This window comes from Callorhinus ursinus, unplaced genomic scaffold (assembly GCF_003265705.2).
Source record: "Callorhinus ursinus isolate GAN/ISIS: 27379988/994484 unplaced genomic scaffold, GSC_fseal_2.0 scaffold12, whole genome shotgun sequence".
Taxonomy (NCBI): Eukaryota; Metazoa; Chordata; class Mammalia; order Carnivora; family Otariidae; genus Callorhinus; species Callorhinus ursinus.
This window is the reverse complement of record NW_027397074.1, coordinates 82,498,746-82,520,604: the sequence shown is the minus strand read 5'-3', so window position 1 is coordinate 82,520,604 and position 21,859 is coordinate 82,498,746. Positions and strand designations below refer to the sequence as shown.

The following is a 21,859-nucleotide window of genomic DNA, read 5'->3' as shown; positions in this document are numbered from 1 at the left end:
TTTTGGATGTCTTACAACAAAAAATTTGCTTAGAAACAGGATGCAACATAATTTTGCTTTAATAGTTAACTAGGCATTTTTAGAAAAGTAAAAATTCATTACTGTTAATTTTTTTATTGTTAATATCTATTGCCTTTAGAAATGACAGGTCATTCGTTTTGTGCTTTGTGTGTGTACATGTGTGCACGCTATTGCTTCAATTAGATAAAGTATCACAAGTTTCAAGCTCAGAAATTGGAATTTGAACAAAAATACAATGCATATCTTTGGTAGAAATGAGAAATGATTCATCCATTTCCTATCTAGTGCATGGAAGATAAATAACCTCTCATCATTTAATATGTGGCTCATGAGATATGTATTGTGAGTGTAGCATTGTAACTAATAAGACAGGGTTCTTTTGCAGCTTTGAGTTCCCAGTAGCATCCCAGCTTTTGTGGGTACGTGAGGAATAAATTATTCCTTTGTAGGAGAATTCATTACCAGTCCCTGATAGCTCATGGCTGAATTACTTACGGGAATTACTGGAACCATATTTTTCTGAATAAAAAAAAATGATCTTTTCAAAACCAACCTTTTGCTGACATGTTTAACAACCAAATAATTGTTTGGAATATTTACTTTCTCATATGTCTTTGCCAGTCTTCCCTTTTGACTGCATTTAGGAATTTTAAAAAATGCTTTATTTTATTTGAAAGAAAATATTCCTTAATTTACTAAATGGAACTTGTTCAAATATATAGAATTTGTACCTCTCAGGCTAATAACAGGCAATTAATTTGAAAACAAAATTTGGGGTTTTAAATAATAAGCTTGTGTTTTATATTTAAAACATTCTATGATATCTTTGTCATTGTGTTTCAAGTTTAAGTTTTTGAGTTGAGGAAGATGCTCTCCTAGGTCATTCATTTCTGACCCCTAACTTGAAACTCTTACTTGTTTTCCCCTTAAAGTGTTCTGTTCCAACACCCTACATTTTTTCTATATCTCTATTCCAAAGAAATTGTTTTAGCTCCTCCCTAGTTTCATGTCCCTTTTTTCCCAGAGAGTCAGGTACCTAGCTAGCCTCCTCCACCATCTACTTAAGAGTAAAACACTACAGGGTTGCCTGGGTGGCTCAGTCGGTTAAGGCCCAGATCCTGGTCTCAAGATCATGAGATTGAAACCTGGTTAAGCATCCAACTCTTGGTTTCAGATCAGGTCCTGATCTCAGGTCATGCTCAGCATGGAGTCAGCTTGGGATTCTCTCTGCCCCTCCCCCTGCTCATGATCTCTTTCTCTCTCTCAAGTAAATAAAATCTTAAAAAAAAGAGTAAAATACTACATCCTGAGACTTATCATCTTTTACCACATGTGGCAATCTTCAGAGCAATGAATTTCAAATGCATTACTGTCTATAATATTCAAAGCAGACTCATAATTAATATAAATAATAATGTACTTTGATAAAGTTCTTATATGAATATATTTGGAAACCTATTAGCATAATTCAGATCTTTGCATATATATTTAGTCTTGGTCTCTGCTATTTGTTTTATGCAGACAGTTTTTCTTTATTCCTCTTCCAGAGTTACATGATTTAGAAGATATATTTAACAGAGCAAACACGTGTGTTAGTAAATGATGGCACAAGAATTTTCATTAGTTCACAGGATAAAAACAGAAGGCTGTTAGAGATGTATTCCACGTTCACGAGTTGGAAGACTCTATTGTTAAATGTCAATTCTTCCCATATTGACCTACAGATCTGACACAATTCCAATAAAAATTTCAGCAAATTCTCTTCTAGACATGACAAACTATTTCTAAAATTTATATGGAAAAGAAAAAGGCCAGCCAACACAATAATGAAGAAGAGAAAAAAGTTGGAAGATTTAGACTACTAGATTTCAAGATATAGTTTAAAGCTACAGTAGTCAAGCCTGTGAGGTATTGGCAAAACAACGGATACATAGATCAACAGAACAGAGTAGGAAGCCGAGAAATCAACCCATGCAAGCACAATTAACTGATCTTTGACAAAAGCAATTCAATGGAGAAAGAATAATCATTTTCTTCTGTTGATAGGTGCAGAAAAAAAAAGGTTCTTGGATGTGCATATATAAAATAATAATAGTAATAATAATAATAACCTGGATTATACATCTTATACAGTTTAACTCAAAATTGATCATAGACCTAAATGTAAAATTAAAAAAATGATTAAGCCACCTGGAAGAAAACATAAGATAAAATCTAAGTGTCCTTGGATTTGGGGATGAAATTTAAATACAATACTAAAAGCATGATCCACGAAAAAACTGGTAAGTTGGACTTCATTAAAATTTTAAAAACTCTGCTTCTCAAAAGACATTGTTAAGAGAATTAAAAGGCAAAGCACAGATTGGGACAAAGTATTTGAAAAAACATATCTTAAAAAGTACTTGTTATCCAAATTAAACAAAAAAATCTTAAAACTCAGGCATAAGAAAACAAGCAACACAATAAATAAACAGACTATATGAACAGATACTTTATCAAAGAGGATATAAAGATGACAAGTATATATGGGAAAGGCTCAATATCATTTGTTAAGTCAATGCCCATTAAAACAACTATGAGATGCCTCAATACACCTACTAGGATAGCCAACATAAAAAACTGAGAATATAAATTCCTAATGAGAATGAGAAGCAACAAGAACTTTCATTCTTTGTTGGTAGGAATGCAAAATGGCACAGCCACTTTTCAAGACAGTTTGATAGCTTCTTATAAAGCTAAAGATAGTCTTACCATATAAGCCAGGAGTCACCTTCCTAGGTATTTACCTGAACTGAAAACTTATGTACATATGTGCACACACACTCTGCCCATCAGTGTTTTTAGCAGCTTTACTCATAATTGGCAAAAACTGGAAGAAACCAAGATGTCCTTCAGTAGATGAATGATACAAGTGCACAACTGATTAAAAAAAAAAAAGAAGAAGAAGCTAACAAAGACTCCAGTCAGGGAAGACTATATAATTTATGCTTCCATTTATATGACCTCCTGAAAAATACAAAACTACAGACAGAATGAACAGATCAGTGAGCGACAGGGAGGCCTGGGGAGAGGGTGTGGATAGGTAAAGCACAAGAGGTCTTGTCAGGGCAGTTAAACTCTGCTGTATGATACCATAATGGTGACTAGAGGACACTTTATATTTGTCACCACCCATAGAACTTTACAAAAGTGTGAACCTTAATATATGCAAATTTAAAAATTATTTAGGAAGTCATGGGATCCAAGGATGGAATACAGAATGTGACAAGATAATCTAACTCATGAAAATGTATGAATGAACCTCACTGATGTGGGAGTGGGGGGGGGCAAGATGCTGACCTAGGTGATCTTGGAAATGAGTAGGATCTATAAAACTGAAGTTGAAAGAAACTGCACATAAACACTGTATTCCAGCTGATAAACTTATTCCCCAAGTAAGTACAAGTCAGCAATTCCGAAACTACCATCCCTGCAGAGAGGAATTGAACAATCAATTAAATGGATAGAGGATGGTGGGGTACTGGTTTCCCTCTGTTGGGGTGGTACTTTACAGACAATGAAGGGGAGGAGGGTAGAATGGTTGATGTGATAATGGATTATAGATGGAGAAATCAGTGTGAATGCATAGCTAGCTTAATATAGATACCAATTAATAGACACAGATGTAGATAGATATACAGATTGATATTGAGATTTATAGATATACATACATACATACGAATTAGTACATATGCATATATTTTCTTGCTCTGTCAAATGAGAGGGGCCAGAAGCAATCACATTCCAGTATCAATGAGGATACCAAGCACCCAGATCTTGATTTTCAGTGCCATTCTCCAATAAAAGGAACCAGGATTCCTTAGAGAAATGATGATTCTAAAACTGGGGCAGAAGATTTACAAGATAAGCCTGATGCATCCTTGAGTCCCAGAAAGTTAAGGAAGTACTTTAAAACACCCTGCAATGATGAGGGTATTACAAAAAGAAACAGGACAACTAAAGCTCTCCCAGTGGCCAGAACTGGAACAATTAGAGCAACAAAGTAAATAAAGCAGTAAGAGATTATAACCCAAACTATAAAATCAATATTCATGTGCTCATACAGATATAAAGAATTGGTTACATAAATGGGGCGAATAGACAGATTTCCCATGCAGAACCATTCCAGGTAATATGTAGATACCGTTCCTTCAAAAAAGGTGGGATGTAATCCCTCCCCCCCACCCACTTAAATGTGGCCTGCACATAATAACTTCATTCCAAAGAGTAAGTATAGTATGGAAAGGGTCTGCTTTACAGTGGAAAAACCTAACAAACTCTATCTCAGCTAAGTAATTAAGATTAATACCAGTAGTGGCAAGTCATACTGATAGTATGTATCTTAGATACCAAGTGATAAGAACAACATTTTACTTGTGTGATCTTCCTCTCCAAAACCCATAATGGCCAGTGTAATCATGAGAAAAACATCAGACCCATCCCAATTGATGGCCATTCTACAAAACATTCTATAGCATTCCTCAAAACTGTCAGGGTCATCAAATGGAAGATAAGTCTGAGAAACTGTCACAGCCCAAAGAATCCTAATGAGACATAATGACAAAATACAGTAAGTAAGCTGGATGGGATGCTGGGACAGAAAATGAATCTGGTAAAACTTAAGGAAGTCTGAATAACTATCGGGCATAATAATGATGTATGAATATTGCTTTATTAATTGGGACGAATTAATAACACAGGTAAGATGTTAATAATATAGGATTCTGGTCATTGGTGATAGGAGAAATGAAATATAAGGACTCTCTGTACTATGTTCACAACTTTCCTATAAATCTAAATCAATTCTGAAATAAAAAGTTTATTTAAAAAAGATGCTGCAAAATCTTATACTGGCATATAACAAAATGGGAGAGGAGAAGTGAGGTTCTTTATCACCATCTTTCTTACACTTCACTCCAGATTGGCATCTGCTACTTGTAAAAAACTGAGTAAAAGTCAAGACTAACATGACAGATATCAGTTCATTGTGACTAAATAAGGAAAGCTTTAAAAATAAAAAGAGTAAGAGATGATACAGTGAATGGAGAAGAAAAAATATTCCAAATTTCGCGATTCTGGAATGATGTAAAAGGTCAATTTCCTTCTCTCTTACCACTTGCTATTTAAAATTCCTTGGTTTTCCAAAAAAATTATTCAATTAAACCACAGGCATGAAGTAAGGTTATAAAGAACAGTAACCTGAAGAAAAGTGAGTGTACATAGCAACCAGTTAATAAATAATGTATAGCACCACACTTTTCAAAATGCTCTCTGATATTTCATCTCAACTGGTCATCACAATATTCTTCTGTTGCAGTATCCTATTTTCAGGGTATGTCAAGCTAAATGTGACATAATACATGTGGAATATATGGGACTTAACTTCAAGGATTTATAAAAAGCCTGTACGAATTAGCATAGCATATTTATTTATAAACATCACCCATCCTCTGCATCTTATGATGTAGATAGATTTATGAGGACACAGGTCCTCATAAAATTCTCCATCCATAGTCCCGTTGGTAATATTGATTAACCTCTGTCAGTCCCTACTTCTCACAGAAAGAACAGAAATGCTAAAGAAATGCCTTGGGATTTCAAGGCTATCATTAACATTTATAGGACAAGAGGTGAAGGAGCTAGCTAGCAATTATCAATGCATGGCTCCACATCTCGATCAAGAACCTGACTTTTTGGACCATCTACCATGCATTTCTGCCAGCCACACACACTCCCATAGTCACAGTGAGGGTGTAGGTTTCAGCGTGTTTCAGCTGGTGTCATGTACATGCTATGTCAGATGCAGGAAAAATGCAGTCATGGCACAGCCAAATCAGACTCACAAATCCTTATTAATTTTGTGATACTCAATTCTTTTTTCACTATTTGTAGAAAGAAGAATCAGGACTACAGGCACTCTAATTATAGAATGATAGAATTACATGCTAAGAATCATTGAGTAGATGTCTTTTACATGAATAACGAAGATCAACAAGGATACAGAATCTGGCCCAATTCATACAGGGGTTAACATTAACAGAAATCATAACCCTATCTCTTCACTGTTTTGTAAAATAAATTTTCTACTACTTCTTTAAATGTTGCACAAAGTTCAATCAGAGAAAGATGATTATCATAAGGCTTCACTCATATGTGAAATATAAGAAACAGTGCAGAAGATCACAGGGGAAGGGAGGGAAAACTGAATGGGAAGTCATCAGAAAGGGAAAAAAAACATGAGAGATTCTTAATCACAGGGAACAAACTGAGGGGTTGCTGGAGGAGAGGGAGGTGGGGGAATGGGGTAACTGGGGGCATTAAGGAAGGAATGTGAGGTAATGAGCACTGGGTGTTATATAAGACGGATGAATCACTGATCTCTACCTCCCATATATTCCACATAATTATATGTTAATTAACTGAATTTAAATAAAAAGTGAAAAAAATGAAAAAGAAATAAAAGCAGCTCTATTAGCAGAAAAATAAATAAATGTTACACAAAATGTGTAGTGATAATAATGAAGGAAGAATATTTTTCTTCATACAGTATTGTGAGTTTGGGTTTAATCCATCATTACAGTTTGGTTTACCTTATGTTTAACAAACAGTGTTGAAGATACAAAAAAAAAAAGACAACAATAATTTAAATATTATACCCTATCCTCAGCTACTTAATACCAAAATTAGCCATGTAACTTCTATGTTGCTTTCTTTACATTGTTGAGAATTTTAAAAACCACTTTTATTATTATTTTTTTTAATTTTAGGAACTTTACTTGTATTTTTCTGTTTATATCAGGTTTGACAGTTATCTTTACCTCCTATGGCTTGAATTACTTTGCATAAACATACATTTTTTCCAACGCCTAAGTTGAGATTCAAGTCAAATAATTATTCTTAAAAACAAAACTAGCATTCTGCTCTTATCGATTAAAACAAGAACGCTTGTGCTTATTAAGTGTAGAGTTGCTTTGTTGCCTTAGACTGAATTTTAGAAATGGGTTAATCATGCTTTGGATTTTGGAAAATACATTTATCCACATTTATGGGAACATTCTTCCTGAAAATAATAGTCATGTTCATCTCTTAGATATCAGTATAGCATAGTACAGTAGACTGTAAATAATTTGAAAGCATTATCCTAAAATAGTACATAGAAAAAAAATCTAAAATGTAAAATTTGCAAGCTTTGTCTTAATTGGTCAGGATTTTGAGAAAAACAGCACAATTTATAAATCAAAAATATAAGAGTTAAAAATATTGAACCTCCTTATTATATCAATCTCTTTCAACTTCTCCCAGAAAGCACCTATGAAACACGTGATTTTTCTTCAGAGCTGTAGCCCATAAAATAATTGAACTTTTCAGGAGGCAGCATGTCTGCTCCTTGCTTAGCAGCAAATCTGAAGGTTCAAGGAGGTGATAAACAATCATCTGCTTCTTAAAGAGTTTATTTTTAAAACTTGTTTCCTCTCCTCTTCTTTCTTTTTATCAACCCCGAACACAAGATAAGCAAATCACATAAAAACCCCACAAAATAAAAATCAAATAATTATCATAAATGAGACATGCAGATATTACCAACTAACCTCACAAAACAATGCATTGTTTCTTTAAACTATTCATTTTACTAGAGTCATTTTTATATTTGCTGCTTTATTAAGCTGTTTGCATTCTGAAGAACCTGAGAAATTTTATTTTCCATACTTGACTTTCACAGCTTCATAAAAGAAAAATAACATTTGTCTTACCTTCCTCAGGAGAATTTTTTTAAGTGCCATATTTCTTGATATTTTAAGTGTGTTTTTGCCCAATCATGCGTCACGGTTTTAGCATCTTTACATCTGCCAACAGATCAGCTTTTTACCTTTCAAAGATCCTAAACTATACTTTTTTAAAAAATATTTTTTAAAAGATTTATTTATTTTAAAGAGAGAGAGAGAGAGAGCAAGTGCAGGAACACAGGGAGGGGCAGAGGGAGAGAGAAAATCCCAAGGAGACTCCTGGCTGAGCATGGAGCCCGCTGCAGGGCTCCATCCCACAACCCCGAAATCATGACCTGAGCCAAAATCAAGAGTCGGATGCTTAACCAACTGAGCCACCCAGGTGCCCCCCTAAACCATCCTTTTATATATGAACAACTTCATGGCTAGATAAACCATTATTTCAAGTTTACGTGTAACTTTGGTTTTTATTTAAGGGACAAGTTTGCTTCATAAAAAATGGTATTCAGAACTGGTAGAGGTAATGAGTCCCAGAATTATGAAGCAAAGAATTCCAGACAAAAGCAAGCTTTCAAGGTATTACAATTCAGTGATTCTTAAGACGTTCTGAATAACAGCCTCCTTTGAGAATCCGATTAAAAACTATGTTCTCTCTCCCAGAAAACCATGCAGGTCAACACATTTTTGCATGCAGTTCCAACACATTTGAAGCACACCCTGGAAGTCTATTCATCAACCCCAGGTTGTAGAATTTGGGGTATTGGTCAAGTTCCTCATTTTTAGACAAAGGAACATCGTTCCTCACAGGTTAAATGGCTTCCCAAGGTTAAGCTGCTAGTCACAGTTAAAGGTGGGACACACACAGGTTTCCCGAAACCAGCACTTTTTCTGTTATGCCCAATATTATAATGATAGTCAACTAGAAAGAAGCATTTACAAAAATTAAACCCACTTTACAACTTTAGGTTGTGTTCCATTATAATAAAGTACACCTAGTTTCATCACTGCATGTTTCATTACAAGAGATAATTGTGTAGAGATCCTGATTCCCCAGTGGGTTTAACTGCCCCTGATACAGAGCAGCTGCTCTGTAAATGTCTCTTGAATTTCAAATGAATGGACCTGCTTTGGCAAGACTGTTGGAAAACGGGCTCAAGTGTACTGCTACAGAAGATGATAGTTTCCCTGAGAAGCCAGGAGTTTAAAGAGTAAATCACATCAGGAAGAATTAAATAGGTGTGAAGATGTTAGCTTATGGTCAAGAAAGCCTCCCCTCCATGAGATTAATTTTCTTCTCCCATATATTGATTCACAGAATTGTTGGAGACTACAGAGTAATATAATCCAAATTCATGTCCAGTGCGCTCTGAGAAATTCCATCCCATCTGAACCAATACAGCAATGCGGGTTTAGGTCATGGAGAGATGGAGAGGTAACTTTGCCTCAGTATGTGATTTTGGTTAGAAAGTCCATTCTTATATTGAACAAGTATCATCTTTACTATGGACTTCACTTACTTGCCTAAATTCTTCCACTGAGACCAAACATACAGAAAAAATTCCTTTATTCTGTGTCTCTGCCTCCCTCTCTACTCTCTCTCTCTCTCTCTCTCTCTCTCTCACACACACACACACACACACACACACACACACACAAAGCTATGGTATTTGGAATTATTCTGTGGTTCATTTTCCAAATTTACAGCAAGTTATTTTAAAATCTTACCTTCTTTGAACACAATTCAGTGACTTTTCCTCATGACTTTGCTTTTCTCAACTATGCTCCTTGGTTTGATTTTCTCTTTCTCATCTTTTTTTTATTTTACCTTCCAATTTTATTCTCATCCCCTCTTACTTTCACAGACCCTCCACCCTTTCCCTTCTCCTTCTTTTGCTATGTTGAAAAAACAACAACAACACTGGTGATCATTCATGAAATGAGATGGCAATTCTGATGTCTGCAGCTAGAATTATAAATTGAGTCGAATCCTTCAAAAGATCTTGAACAAAATGTGTGAGTGCTAATTTTCTTTGGGGGAAAGGAAACAGGGGGAGAAGGGAGTCAGCAAATTAAGTTTTTGAGCAAGTTATTGCTACAGGCACCTGAAGAACTTTGGAACACAATCCCACTGGACAACTCTGGAGACCATGGAGGCTATGTCTTAGTGTTATCCCCACCGAAGAGCAAAGGAAGTAGAATATTTATCCAGAATGCTGTCAGTCATTGATCAAGCCTGCTCCCCAGTGATACAAACGGCTGGCATTACTGTCTGCCCTTTTGATAAGCCAGATTCCTGGGCCAGAAAAGCTTTTAGAAAGAGTCTCAGGTGCTTCCAGTTGGAATGTACAGGAATGGTGTGTGCAGACGAGATATGAGTGAGGCACCAACAGCACCTGCAACAAATTACTTCCTTACTATATTCTAGAACTTGTTTAATATGTAAGTGAAACTTGACCTCCAATGCAACATAGACTTTCATATCTTATTTCTATATTTACTGTTTCATTGAGGAAATCCCTTGGCCCCTCTGACTGGCTCTGCTACGTACACTGGTGGATCTAGTGATTTATAAGGAGGTCCAGTGGTCCTTGTGCCTATTCAGGGGCATAACTGGCAAAACTCAGAAGTGACATTTCTAGTTTTACCCTGGCCTGGAAACAATGTGCAAAGAATGGGTCTTGCAGTTGTACGGACCTAGTTTTTCAGCTTAAATTTGGTTAATGATGGTGGACTCCAGTGCAACTTACCTAATTTCTTTTCAGCCTCAGTGTCCTCATCTTTTAGAAAGAGGTAATAATAGAACACACTTGTTTTTAGCACGAACAGAGACCAAGTAAAGCAAGCAGAAAAACACAATTTTGGTACTTAGTAGATGTTCAACTCTTGGTGGTTACTTCCATCAGCCCCATGCCCCTCTACCTCAAATCACCAAGATTAGGATTTTACAACAGATAGAATTAAAATAGTAACATTTGGCTGTCACTTTTCTAAATTAAAAAAGGTCTCATTGTATTTTCTTTTATTATATGTGTTCTTATAATCTGAAATATGGATATAGACCTTAGTTGGATGTGAAGAATGGTGGATAGAAAATTAAAAAGAAATCACCAGGTTTTTTATTTGTATGATAATGGCCACACTTCACTGGTTTCTGCAACGCTCCCCTCCTGAACTTCAATTTTTCCAGGTCACTCAAGTGTGTGGTATTTTATAACTTTAAAATTGTTGTAGTAAATTGCAATTGAGCCTAGTTTTCTTCTCCAGTATGACTATACATTGTAACAGGCCATATTGACTTACTGTCTTTTTTACAGGAATGTAGAGAAACAGATGGCACAACATACAAGTCTATAGGTTTTATATTTAGCTGGATGGATACAATAGAACGGGGTAAATCCCCAGTAGACATGAGTGTGGTCCTTTTCTCCATCACTGCGTCACCTCTGCACACCTGAGGAGCAATCATATTCCCTATATACTCTTTTTTCCTGATGTTTCAGGTTTCTCTGTTCTATTTTAAGCTGCCTAGGTAGAAAAATTTTTACTAAGTTTCCTAATCAACTTTGTCCATGAACTTACAGAATCAGTGAAATTCATACTTTGCCAACACTTATATATGTTTCCTTAACTTCTAATTTAGGAGGCACATAAACACAGCTTATGTAAAAATAAAGTCTTTCTTTTTTTTAAGATTTTATTTATTTATTTGAGAGAGAGAGAATGAGAGATAGAGAGCTCGAGAGGGTAGAGGGTCAGATGGAGAAGCAGACTCCCCGCTGAGCAGGGAGCCCGATGCGGGACTCGATCCCGGGACTCCAGGATCATGACCTGAGCCGAAGGCAGTCGCTTAACCAACTGAGCCACCCAGGTGCCCAAAAATAAAGTCTTTCTATAGACTACAGCCCATAGCTTAATCAGTTATTGGTCAATTTACTTTTTTTTACATCGTGACCATTTAAATAGTTTTAAAAGAATCTCTAATTAGCAGGAAATAGAAGGTTAACTACAGTAAAAACAAAAAATTATACTAATGTATTGCTTTAAAATTAAATGGGATTTACGGGATATCATAATAAAAGCTTAAAATATATTTAAGTATACAAAAGGGAGACTAGCAACTGAGAAATAAATGTTATTCCATGATGATAACAGAACAAAGTGTCTACAATCCAAAAACATTATAAAAGAAATGAATTACTTCTTTCTTTACAGTCAATGATTTTAGGAAAATATCTACCTTCTACTTGTTTCTTAGACATATAGGTTAGAGATCTAAAATTTATTCAATAGAAAAATGTAAAAGGTAAACTGAATGGATCCATAAAGATCATCTAATCTATATTCATTTTTGGTCCAAAATGATAGTCACAAACCACTATTACCACCAAGCATGTGTTATATAGCTAGTTCAAATGGAGAGATTTTATAAGTATAAAATATACCCTGAAGTTGGAAGACTTAATTTTAAAAAGTCAAATATTCCACTAAATTTTTATATTGCTTTTATGTTCAAATGATATTTTATATATACTAAATTGAGTAAAATGTATTCATAAAATTAATTTTATCTTTACTCAGTTTTGAATGTGGCTACTAGAAATTTAAAATAATAATATTTTAAATAATAGATTAAATACCATATCCCAGAACAGGCTGCAAACAAGAGATTTCAAAATGAGCCTCCGAGTACATGAAGGATGGCTGCTCAGGAGATGCATCCAGTGAGCTTGCTTATTTACAAGATGGTCCAATTCTGACATTTGTGTTTGCAGCTACTACTCTACAGAGCTCAGCATAAAGCTTGGAGCCCTTATCTGATACAATAATGATGACGTCTTATTTTTGTGCAAGAAAGTGTTAAGCACATATTTGTCCTCCTGACTCATCTGTGAATAAGAATACTCTTTTCTATGTCATAACGAGCAGGGAACAGGGAAGTTTGAACAAATTCTCATAGTGAGACATCTGAAAGATGATTTTGCAAACAAGACTAGTTCTGTTTGGACTGAGGACCACACAGGTCTCCCTGAGATGCCAGGCAGGGCAGGTCGGCTGGAACGCAGGGCTATCTATGCTGAAGGCAGCGTACATATGAAAACCACTGCCTTTGTGTAAAACCCGCCTAAAGTTTTACGAGACGGTGTAATTTAAGTCACGCGTTCTCTTGCCTAGTTTTACTGGCAGCCCTTCCCATTGAAGGGAGAAACAGCATACAAAAGAGAAATTTCCACTATTACTCTGAAGCATCTATCTTAAACATATATAAGAAGTGTCCTTCATGGAAAAATGTAAAAATTAGAGTGCCATAGGATTCCTATTTCAGTAACCATGCATCTGCTTTCTTTCTCCTCAGATATTTCCAACAGTAGGCCTCAATTACTTCCACATCGGAAGGGGCTGCAAATTTTAAGAAGTACTAGGTGTTCTTTCCCCTTCCACAGCATTTCTACAAATAATGGAATAAAATATTTTTCCAACGAACGCCTTAGTGGTTTATTAACTTTTAAACCAAAATACATAAGTAGCTTTGCTTATAGATTCACAAGTATCATTTTAATACTCCTTAAAATAATTAAAAGTTTTATTGGCAATTCTGCTTCCATTTTTGATGCTCTTTTAGCTTGTTTTAAATTCCTGATTCAAATCCCAGAGGTTGGAACTTTCTCATTTACATTAATATACTTTCTTCTTAAACATATAAGAGACTCACTAAATTAATGTGTAAACAGCATCGGGGCACCTGGGGCTCAAGGCAAGAACATAATTACTCTGGAGAGAGAACATTTTCAGAACATATTCTAATTCAAAATAGGTTTACCTGCTAATGTGCTAACAGATGACTAGCACCGTTTCTAGGAGCACTACTTGACTTAATATGTTCAGAGACCAGACTTATGTTGAAAATAACTAAGACCTTTTAGGGTCTAGATTTGCAGGAATCAAGATTATTTTGGAGGAAGATACTAATTAGGAGGGAAATGAGACCATGTCTCAAAAACAGGATTTATAATATGGATGAAGTCTGAGATAATAATAGGATGTTGCAATCAAGTTAACTACCTTTACTAATGCTGAATTTACTGGGATTTTTTGCCCTTGACTCTGAAGCTGACAATATCTACCTAGAGTATCACAGTCTTTTAAATCTTGCTATACCTTAAGCATCACCACACCTCACGCCAAAATCGAACACACAAATGGGCACAAGACAAAGCCAGTCTTCATATTTAGACACCCACACGTCCTCCGTACCTCTCAGACTTGAATCTTTTCTCCCCTGCCGCATCAAGTCTTCCAAAACTGCTCTACCTGGGCGCTCCCCATGTTCCAGATCTTTCCAATCTCTTGATTTCCATATATATAGATAGATAGATAGATAGATAGATCCTTCCCCCCAATGACCTGCTTTCTGCTAGGAGACAATTAATCTGAAAATAAACCCATTTAAATGTGTGAATGGGTATGCAGAGTCCACATATCTCTAGGCGTGTTAATTTAATAAGTATTATCTGACGATGATATATTTTTCAGTAATCCTATTTTTTTCTCAATTTTAGCAGTGCATAGGACCCACCTGAAGATCATAGTTTAACAGATATAGAACCTTTACTGGACATAAAAATCACCTGGAGGTCTTGTGAGGTCTTGTGAAGTCTCAGATTGCCAGACTCCACCCCCAGAGTTTCTGATTTGCTAGGTCTGGGGCAAGGCCCACCTTTTTACAGTCCTAATATGCACTCAGATTGTGTTGTGGCTGCTGGTGGAGGAAAGCATGCTTTGAGAACCACCGACGGGTCTGCATTTAAATTTACGAGATCTCCGGCTGACTCCTATATTAGCCAGTATTATGGTAAACTTTCCTAATCACATGTAGGAAGTCCTGTAGTGGGCATTCCTGAACTAGGCCATGTTAAATGTATTTGTTGTTGTTCTTAGGGGCAGAAACTTTGTTTTTCTCAAAATGTAACACATATCACACACTCAGGGATAATTCTGTTCACTTGTACATTTTTTTTTAATAAGATTTATTTAATTGAGAAAGAGCGAGGGAGATTGAGAGAGCTCGCATGAGCGCACGGGACAGGGCAGGGCAGAGGGAGACGGAGAATCTTAAGCAGTCTCCACACCCAGCAAGGAGCCTAAGGTGGGGCTCAATCTCACAACCCTGAGGTCATGACCGGAGCTGAAATCAAGAGTCAGCTGCTTAACCGACTGAGCCACCCAGGAGCCCCCACCTGAACGTATTTCTTAACCAACTACTATTTTCTATTTCCTCCCCCCACCCCCGCTTTTCACATTTTATTGGCTCAGGGGAGGGGCCTCCTCCATGTCACCAGAGGTGCTCACAAGTTCCCCAGCCACTCCAAGCTCGGGGCCTGGGGGTCCTGGGCGTGGCTGGGCACGTCGGGCACGTTCCCATCATCTCGGAGAGGTACTGGATAGTTGTAGGGCGTGGCCTGGTTGATCATGCCGGCATATTTGAAGGGGCTGAGGGTGGGCAGAATTAGAGCGAGGCCCCTGATGGTGAAGGACGTGACCAGCACCAGCTCCTTGGCCCAGGCATCCTTGAGGAAGGTGGCGAGTCTCCCAGCCATCTTGGTCACAGCGACCCTATTTTCTATTTCTGGACAAACTTCTATACCATGACCAAAAAAATCTCTGATCTATAGAAGCCATATCATCTTAGGTATGTGAACAAAAATTATGTACTAGGCTTTCTTCAAAGAGCTCAAATGTTTTAATTTCATCACGACATTGATGGCAAATAGATTGAAATTTAATTTTCAAATGCAGATTGTATGGATCCATAATCACAATATTCACAGCAGAATATTATGACATTATAATATCAGGGTAGCACATCAGGAAACTTATTTTCAGGATGACCCTTGGATCTTGTGAAAAAAATTGTGAAGTCCCATTTGTGAGTGAGAGACAATACCTCACAATCGCAAAACCATCAAATGTGAATAAATGCTGCTTTAGCTATGGGGTGGGCCAAGTACAGGAAATGTATTCACCTTACCATAGAGAAGACAAAATAACACCAGCTGATCAACAGAATAAAATGCATGTGAGGGGCACCTGGGTGGCTCAGTCGGTTAAGCCTTTGTCTTTAGCTCAGGTCATGATCCCAGGGTCCTGAGATCAAGTCCTGCATCTGGCTCCCTGCTCAGCAGGGGTAGTGGGGTGTCTGCTCCTTCTTCTCCCTCTGCTCCTCCTGCCTGCTTGTGTTCTCTCTCAAATAAATAAATAAATAAATAAATAAATAAATAAATAAATAAATAAATCTTTAAAATAAAAATACAAATAAAAAAAGCATGTGAGTGTAGCACTAGATACTTTTTGATGAAGATCTCTGACCATGGAATGAAAAGCTAATTTAATCAGTGTGGTGAAGAGTGAGTCATATGAGGCTAAGGAAGTAAATGAGACTTTTGAGAATCAGTAATAACTCTGAGTAACAGCACCACAGTTTTTGATGGTTCCTAAATATGAGTACTCTGGGGAAACAAGTTCTATAGCATATTTATTTTATTACAACTTTTTCCCCCATCTTAGGAACTTAATTTTAATTGAACAAAATTCTTTTTTTTAAAAGATTTTATTTATTTGAGAGAGAGAGACAGAGAGATTGAGAGAATGAATGGGTGGACTGACAGAGGGAGAAGCAGACTCCCTGTGAATCAGGGAACCCGAGGTGGGACTCCATCCCAGGACCCTGGGATCATGACCTGAGCCAAAGGCAGTCACTTAACCAACTGAGCCACCTAGGCGCCCACCTAAAAAAAAAAAAAAAAAAAAAATCTTAAAAAGAAATAATTTTAATTATTTGTGCAAAAAACAGACTGCAATCTGACCATTTTAGGAGAAAGTTAAAAAGTATATATATTACAAGTTGTTGAGAGAGTGGAAATTTAAAAAGTAAAATCACCCATAGGAAAAAAAAGAGGGGGGAGAGAAGGATTAATATTGAGAAATAAAGATATAAGTGGAAATAGAGCTTATAAAATAAATTGGAAGGAATCAACAATTTACACTAAAAGCCTTTAAAAATACCCAATAGGTTAGAGGCAATGCTTGAGGGACAAATGAAAATAAGTGGTAGAAATTTTATTAGCACATGGGGCGCTTGAATGGCTCAGTCAGTTAAGCATCAAACTCTTGATTTTGGCTCAGGTCATAACCTCAGGGTCGTGAGATTGAGTCCCAGGTCGGGCTCCGTGCCGAGCATGGAGCTTTCGCTTAAGATTCTCTCTCTCCTTCTGCTTCCCTCTCCAACCCCCCTCCACTCTATCTCTCTCTCTCTCTCTCTAAAAAAGAAATTTTAATAGCACAAAAAGACAATTTTTATACTTACATCAATTATTCTGAGTAGTATATTCTATAAGAGAGATATGAGGAAAAATACATTGTCTCATGACTACCCAACTGTAGACCCAACAATACACTTCATTTTATACAAAGGAACAAACTTCACTGAAGCTTGTAATCTGTACTGTCATTATTAACTCAATGAAAAATTTTACTTTCTCTTGACCAGCTGACTCACACAGACTTTCATTCTAGGGAAGAGAATTAAACTTGTTTATTCACAGTTAATTCAAATGGATCTGTGTTATTAACTGCATTCATTCAACACATATCACATTAACATTAGATACTGTACTAAATCTTTCTTCTACAAAGAAATGCATAAGCATGTGCCCTGGCCTTAAAGAGTTTTGACCCTGGCAAAGGGAACGATATATTTGCACAAATACCTTCAGTAAGGCTGCATATGGTATTTGAGTGATACCGATGATAAGGGACAGGAAGGAGAGAATCTATCCCACTGAAATGATCAAGAAATAGTTTACAATGGAGATGCCTTTTCAACTTAACAGTAAAAGATGGAAAACATGAAGTGTAGGTCAACATAGCAATAACACTTAGATCTGGATGCTATCCCAGGGGATTTTTAGGTTCTTTGAATGTTTCTGCATTTTCTGTTTTCTTTTTTTCTTTTTTAAAGATTTTATTTATTTGACAGAGAGAGACACAGTGAGAGCGGGAACACAAGCAGGGGGAGTGGCAGAGGGAGAAGCAGGCCTCCCGCAGAGCAGGGAGCCCGACGTGGGGCTCGATCCCAGGACCCTGGGATCATGATCTGAGCCGAAGGCAGACGCTTAATGACTGAGCCACACAGGCGCCCCAGCATTTTCTGTTTTCTTTAAGCAAATATGTCATTTTTATAAAATGAAGAAAATAATAGATCTCATGAAAGCAAATAAAGGAAACAAGGGCAAGGTAAACTCTAAGGGAAAAATTAGGAGACTCTGTTAATTTCTAAGATTTTGGAAGTGTAGAGAAAGCGAAGTATTATGTTTGGATAAAAAAATTGTAACAAAATATTGAGAAATATTGAGTCCATAGATGATTTGAAAAGAAAAGGGACATTTCTAGTGTTAGGCCTGCTGAGTTTAGGTGATGCCCACTAAGGGGCCATCCACCGAGGCTAAAAACAACACTAAGAAGAGAAGTCAGGGTGGGGCTAGCAGGAAACACAGGTGTGATCATCAGAATCATGGGACATAATTAATATTTGAGATAAATCCAGAAAGATCTTGAAGATTGAACACTGGGAAACACTTCCGCAGCTGATTAAAATCTGACCTAATTTATGTTTACAATTAACTCAAAACCTGACAGACTATAAATGTTTCTATTTTTTTCTTCCTGTAGGACCAACTAATACTGACCTAATAACAATTTTAGAAACCTTTTGATTAGAAGGGAAATGTACCTTTGTCTCTTCCTTTCTTAAAATAAAGAACACAGGGTGTTATGCACAAACAATGAATCATGGAACACTACATCAAAAACTAATGATGTAATGTATGGTGATTAACATAACAATAAAAAATTAAAAAAAAGAAAAAATAAAGAACACAAACAGTACTGTGTATTTAACCATAAATTCCTCATAATAGTAAAATAAGAAGCCTGACCTTAGCGCTGGTACAAACTGCTTTGCTGGATAGTCTATGGCTACACCAAAGAGCAGACAGTTTTCAGCATGATCACATTTAATTTCTGCACTGCGTAACTGAGCAAACTCCATGAAATTACGACAGCTCCTTGACATCATGGACACTCACCAGCTAATTATTCACTCATTGAGAGGAAACGAGTGTCAGCTGCCAGAAAATAGAAAGAATGAGGTCTAAAACGTATGAGACACTGCCTTAAAATGATGGTAAGTCATTTCAAGTACTCAATCTCAGGCACCTGCTGGTTTTGTTTTATAATTCCTAAAGCAAAATAAGTGGGTTTTGTTGAATGAAAAGATTCTATTTTTGCTTGTTGAATTAAACATTTGAGGTCAAAATAACAGAATAGGTTCCAGATGATCATGTAATAGAGGTAAAACACAAAAGCCAAGGCTGTATGTATGTATGTATGTATCATCTATTATCTCCCTACTTATCTATCCAAGCCATCTATCTACCTACCTACCTACCCACCTATCATATCAAAGATTAAACTTACCACCACGCTAGGTGTAACTAACTAAATCAACAGAATATGGTAATATGACTGATATTTTTCAATTTTCTCAATAACAAACAATAATATTCTAATGTGTTTACAGAATTGATACTGCATAATTTGAAAGTCTCAGTTGTCTATCACAAGTAATTTTTATATCACCTAATTCCTTCCAAACAGTAAAGTTTGATGACTACTAAAATAATCTACATGAGAATTTCTTGGTGTATTATGCAAGAGTCCACTCAGAAATTATGTATACATAGTCTTTCTGACCTGTTTTATTCATGTCATTCAGGTTCAGATGACCATTTTCTCACTTTCCACAAGATCACATAACTTTTATATAAGTATTATCTATAATGATAAAGCACACATAAAATATAATACAAAGTTGAGAGGAAGAAGATTTGTAATATGATTCATTCTAATTATTCTATCACACTCATTCATATTTATAGGCAGAATAATACTAATTATATTAATAATAATTATACCAAAATAGTAAATGGTTGAATGCCAACAATGCATTTAGCATTTTAGCAGATTTACAACTGCAATCAGATCTGCTTCCAAAAATGTATATATAAATACTAATGCTCTAAGTAAATCAGCGGTTTACATCGAAATGGATCCTAGGGAATAAAAAAAGCTGATGATATTACTGCTCTCCATATTTCACTTTTCTCAAGTCAGTTGAAATCTGTATGCTCAACATATATGTTGAACATTAAACCAAATTCTATAGATTTATAACCTGTGGAAGAAGCCTGCTCACCTCTAAGACCTTTTTCAACAACATCCATGACAGATAATCACTGCCTTCTGCCTGATCACCAGCAGTAAGATCCCACCAACTATTTCACTATGCCAGTTTTTCAAGAATGCTCTCTCTAAAATCCAAGTTACATCTACCATACTTTGCTCTGAGTTCTTTTTTGAGTTTTAGTAATAATAGCAAAAATAATATTTAAGCATAATTACTATCATGTATCTATCATATTGCAATCTTCAAAATATTTATGATAAACCCTCATAGCTCTCTAAGTTTCTGGCTCCACATTGAATATCTGTAGTTGATTTTTGCCATAACTTGGCCTTGAGACTCTTACCATCTTAGATTCTATTTTTGTGTATAACTCATAACTAGATTAAGGGCATTAGTATAGTTTGGATACTGGGAAACACCACAAGGTGGTTAAAATTTTGGCCTTTGGAGTCAGATAGTTAGATCTGATCTAGGACAAGTCGCTTAACTTCTAAGTCCATTTCTTCACTGGTGACTTGGAAATAAAGAAATAATTAGTAGTACTACTAATGATTAATAATAATAATGATGATGATACCAGCCACCTGATAGTATTAGGGTATGGAACAAATACAATAATACATGAAGCACTCAGCAAAATCCCTAACCATATAGATGAAAATAAATATAGAAATAAGACATGGTCCCTGCCTCCATGAAGCTTTCACATTAGAAAGGAGACAAAGCCATCACAAATAATAATGTAAAGTAGGATTACTGAAGGGAAGTTATAGCAGCATTTAAAAATTTATGTGTTTTACTAAATTAGATTTACTTGTACACTTCTCTAAGTGCAGAGCCCCATGCTTGCATAGATAGGTTTTAAGATTTAAGTTATACAATGTGGTTCTATTTTCTCAGACTTTTAATGCATTTGGAAATTGAAGACAGTGGCAAGATTATGTTGTCATATGAGAAAGACTAAGGAGACAGGGCATGGGGATCTAAAAGGCTTCCAAGTTGGAATCACCCTTGTGATGTTTATAATATTCCTTAACTCTTTCATAATATTGTATAATCTTTAACACTTCAAACTTGAAAATTTTCATCTACACTCTCTCTTCCATATTATTTGGAACATAATGAATAAATAAGACTCCTGCCAGGAGTGATTCTTAATAGATCCTCTGTAACATTTCTTCACTTCCTGAAATAAATTGTTCTATTTTGTGTATTTCTTTTTTTTTTAAGATTTAATTTATTTATCTGAGCGAGAGAGTGAGAGACAGAGAGCACGAGAGGGAAGAGGGTCAGAGGGAGAAGCAGACTCCCCACTGAGCAGGGAGCCCGATGCGGGACTCGATCCCAGGACTCCAGGATCATGACCTGAGCTGAAGGCAGTCACTCAACCAACTGAGCCACCCAGGCGCCCATTTTCTTAATCAGTGAAATTTCAATTTTAACTACAGAGGGCAATATGTTTATTTAATATTTAACACTGGTATGACAAAAACTTTTGAAGTGGTGACTTGTCAACTGCAATGAGAACAAGAGATCCATCTAATTAATCTCCTTTTCAATATCAAGTTAACTTTTTTTTCTGGAAACGTAAATTGGAGAAAATTGGAAGTCAGGGTGTGAAAAACAGAAGCAGTGTCTCCTTGTGTTCTTTACTTTGCTATCATTGTATCCCTTGTTTCCCTCTGCACATATGGTGACCCCTTTGCAACATTTGGTGCTGTTGAATACCTACATATGCTTTAAACTACTTCCTCCCTCAACATGTCCAATCTAG

At 36.1% G+C, this 21,859-nt stretch overlaps 1 protein-coding gene and 1 pseudogene across 1 annotated transcript in view; both read right to left on the bottom strand.

Annotated features, from left to right (window-relative positions):
- The window catches only part of CNTNAP2 (contactin associated protein 2), a 2,027,980-nt gene that overhangs the window by 1,568,072 nt on the left and 438,049 nt on the right, over positions 1-21,859 (bottom strand). The gene's annotated exons all lie outside the window — the stretch shown is intronic.
- LOC112810923 (NADH dehydrogenase [ubiquinone] 1 alpha subcomplex subunit 3 pseudogene) lies at positions 15,128-15,379 on the bottom strand (annotated as a pseudogene).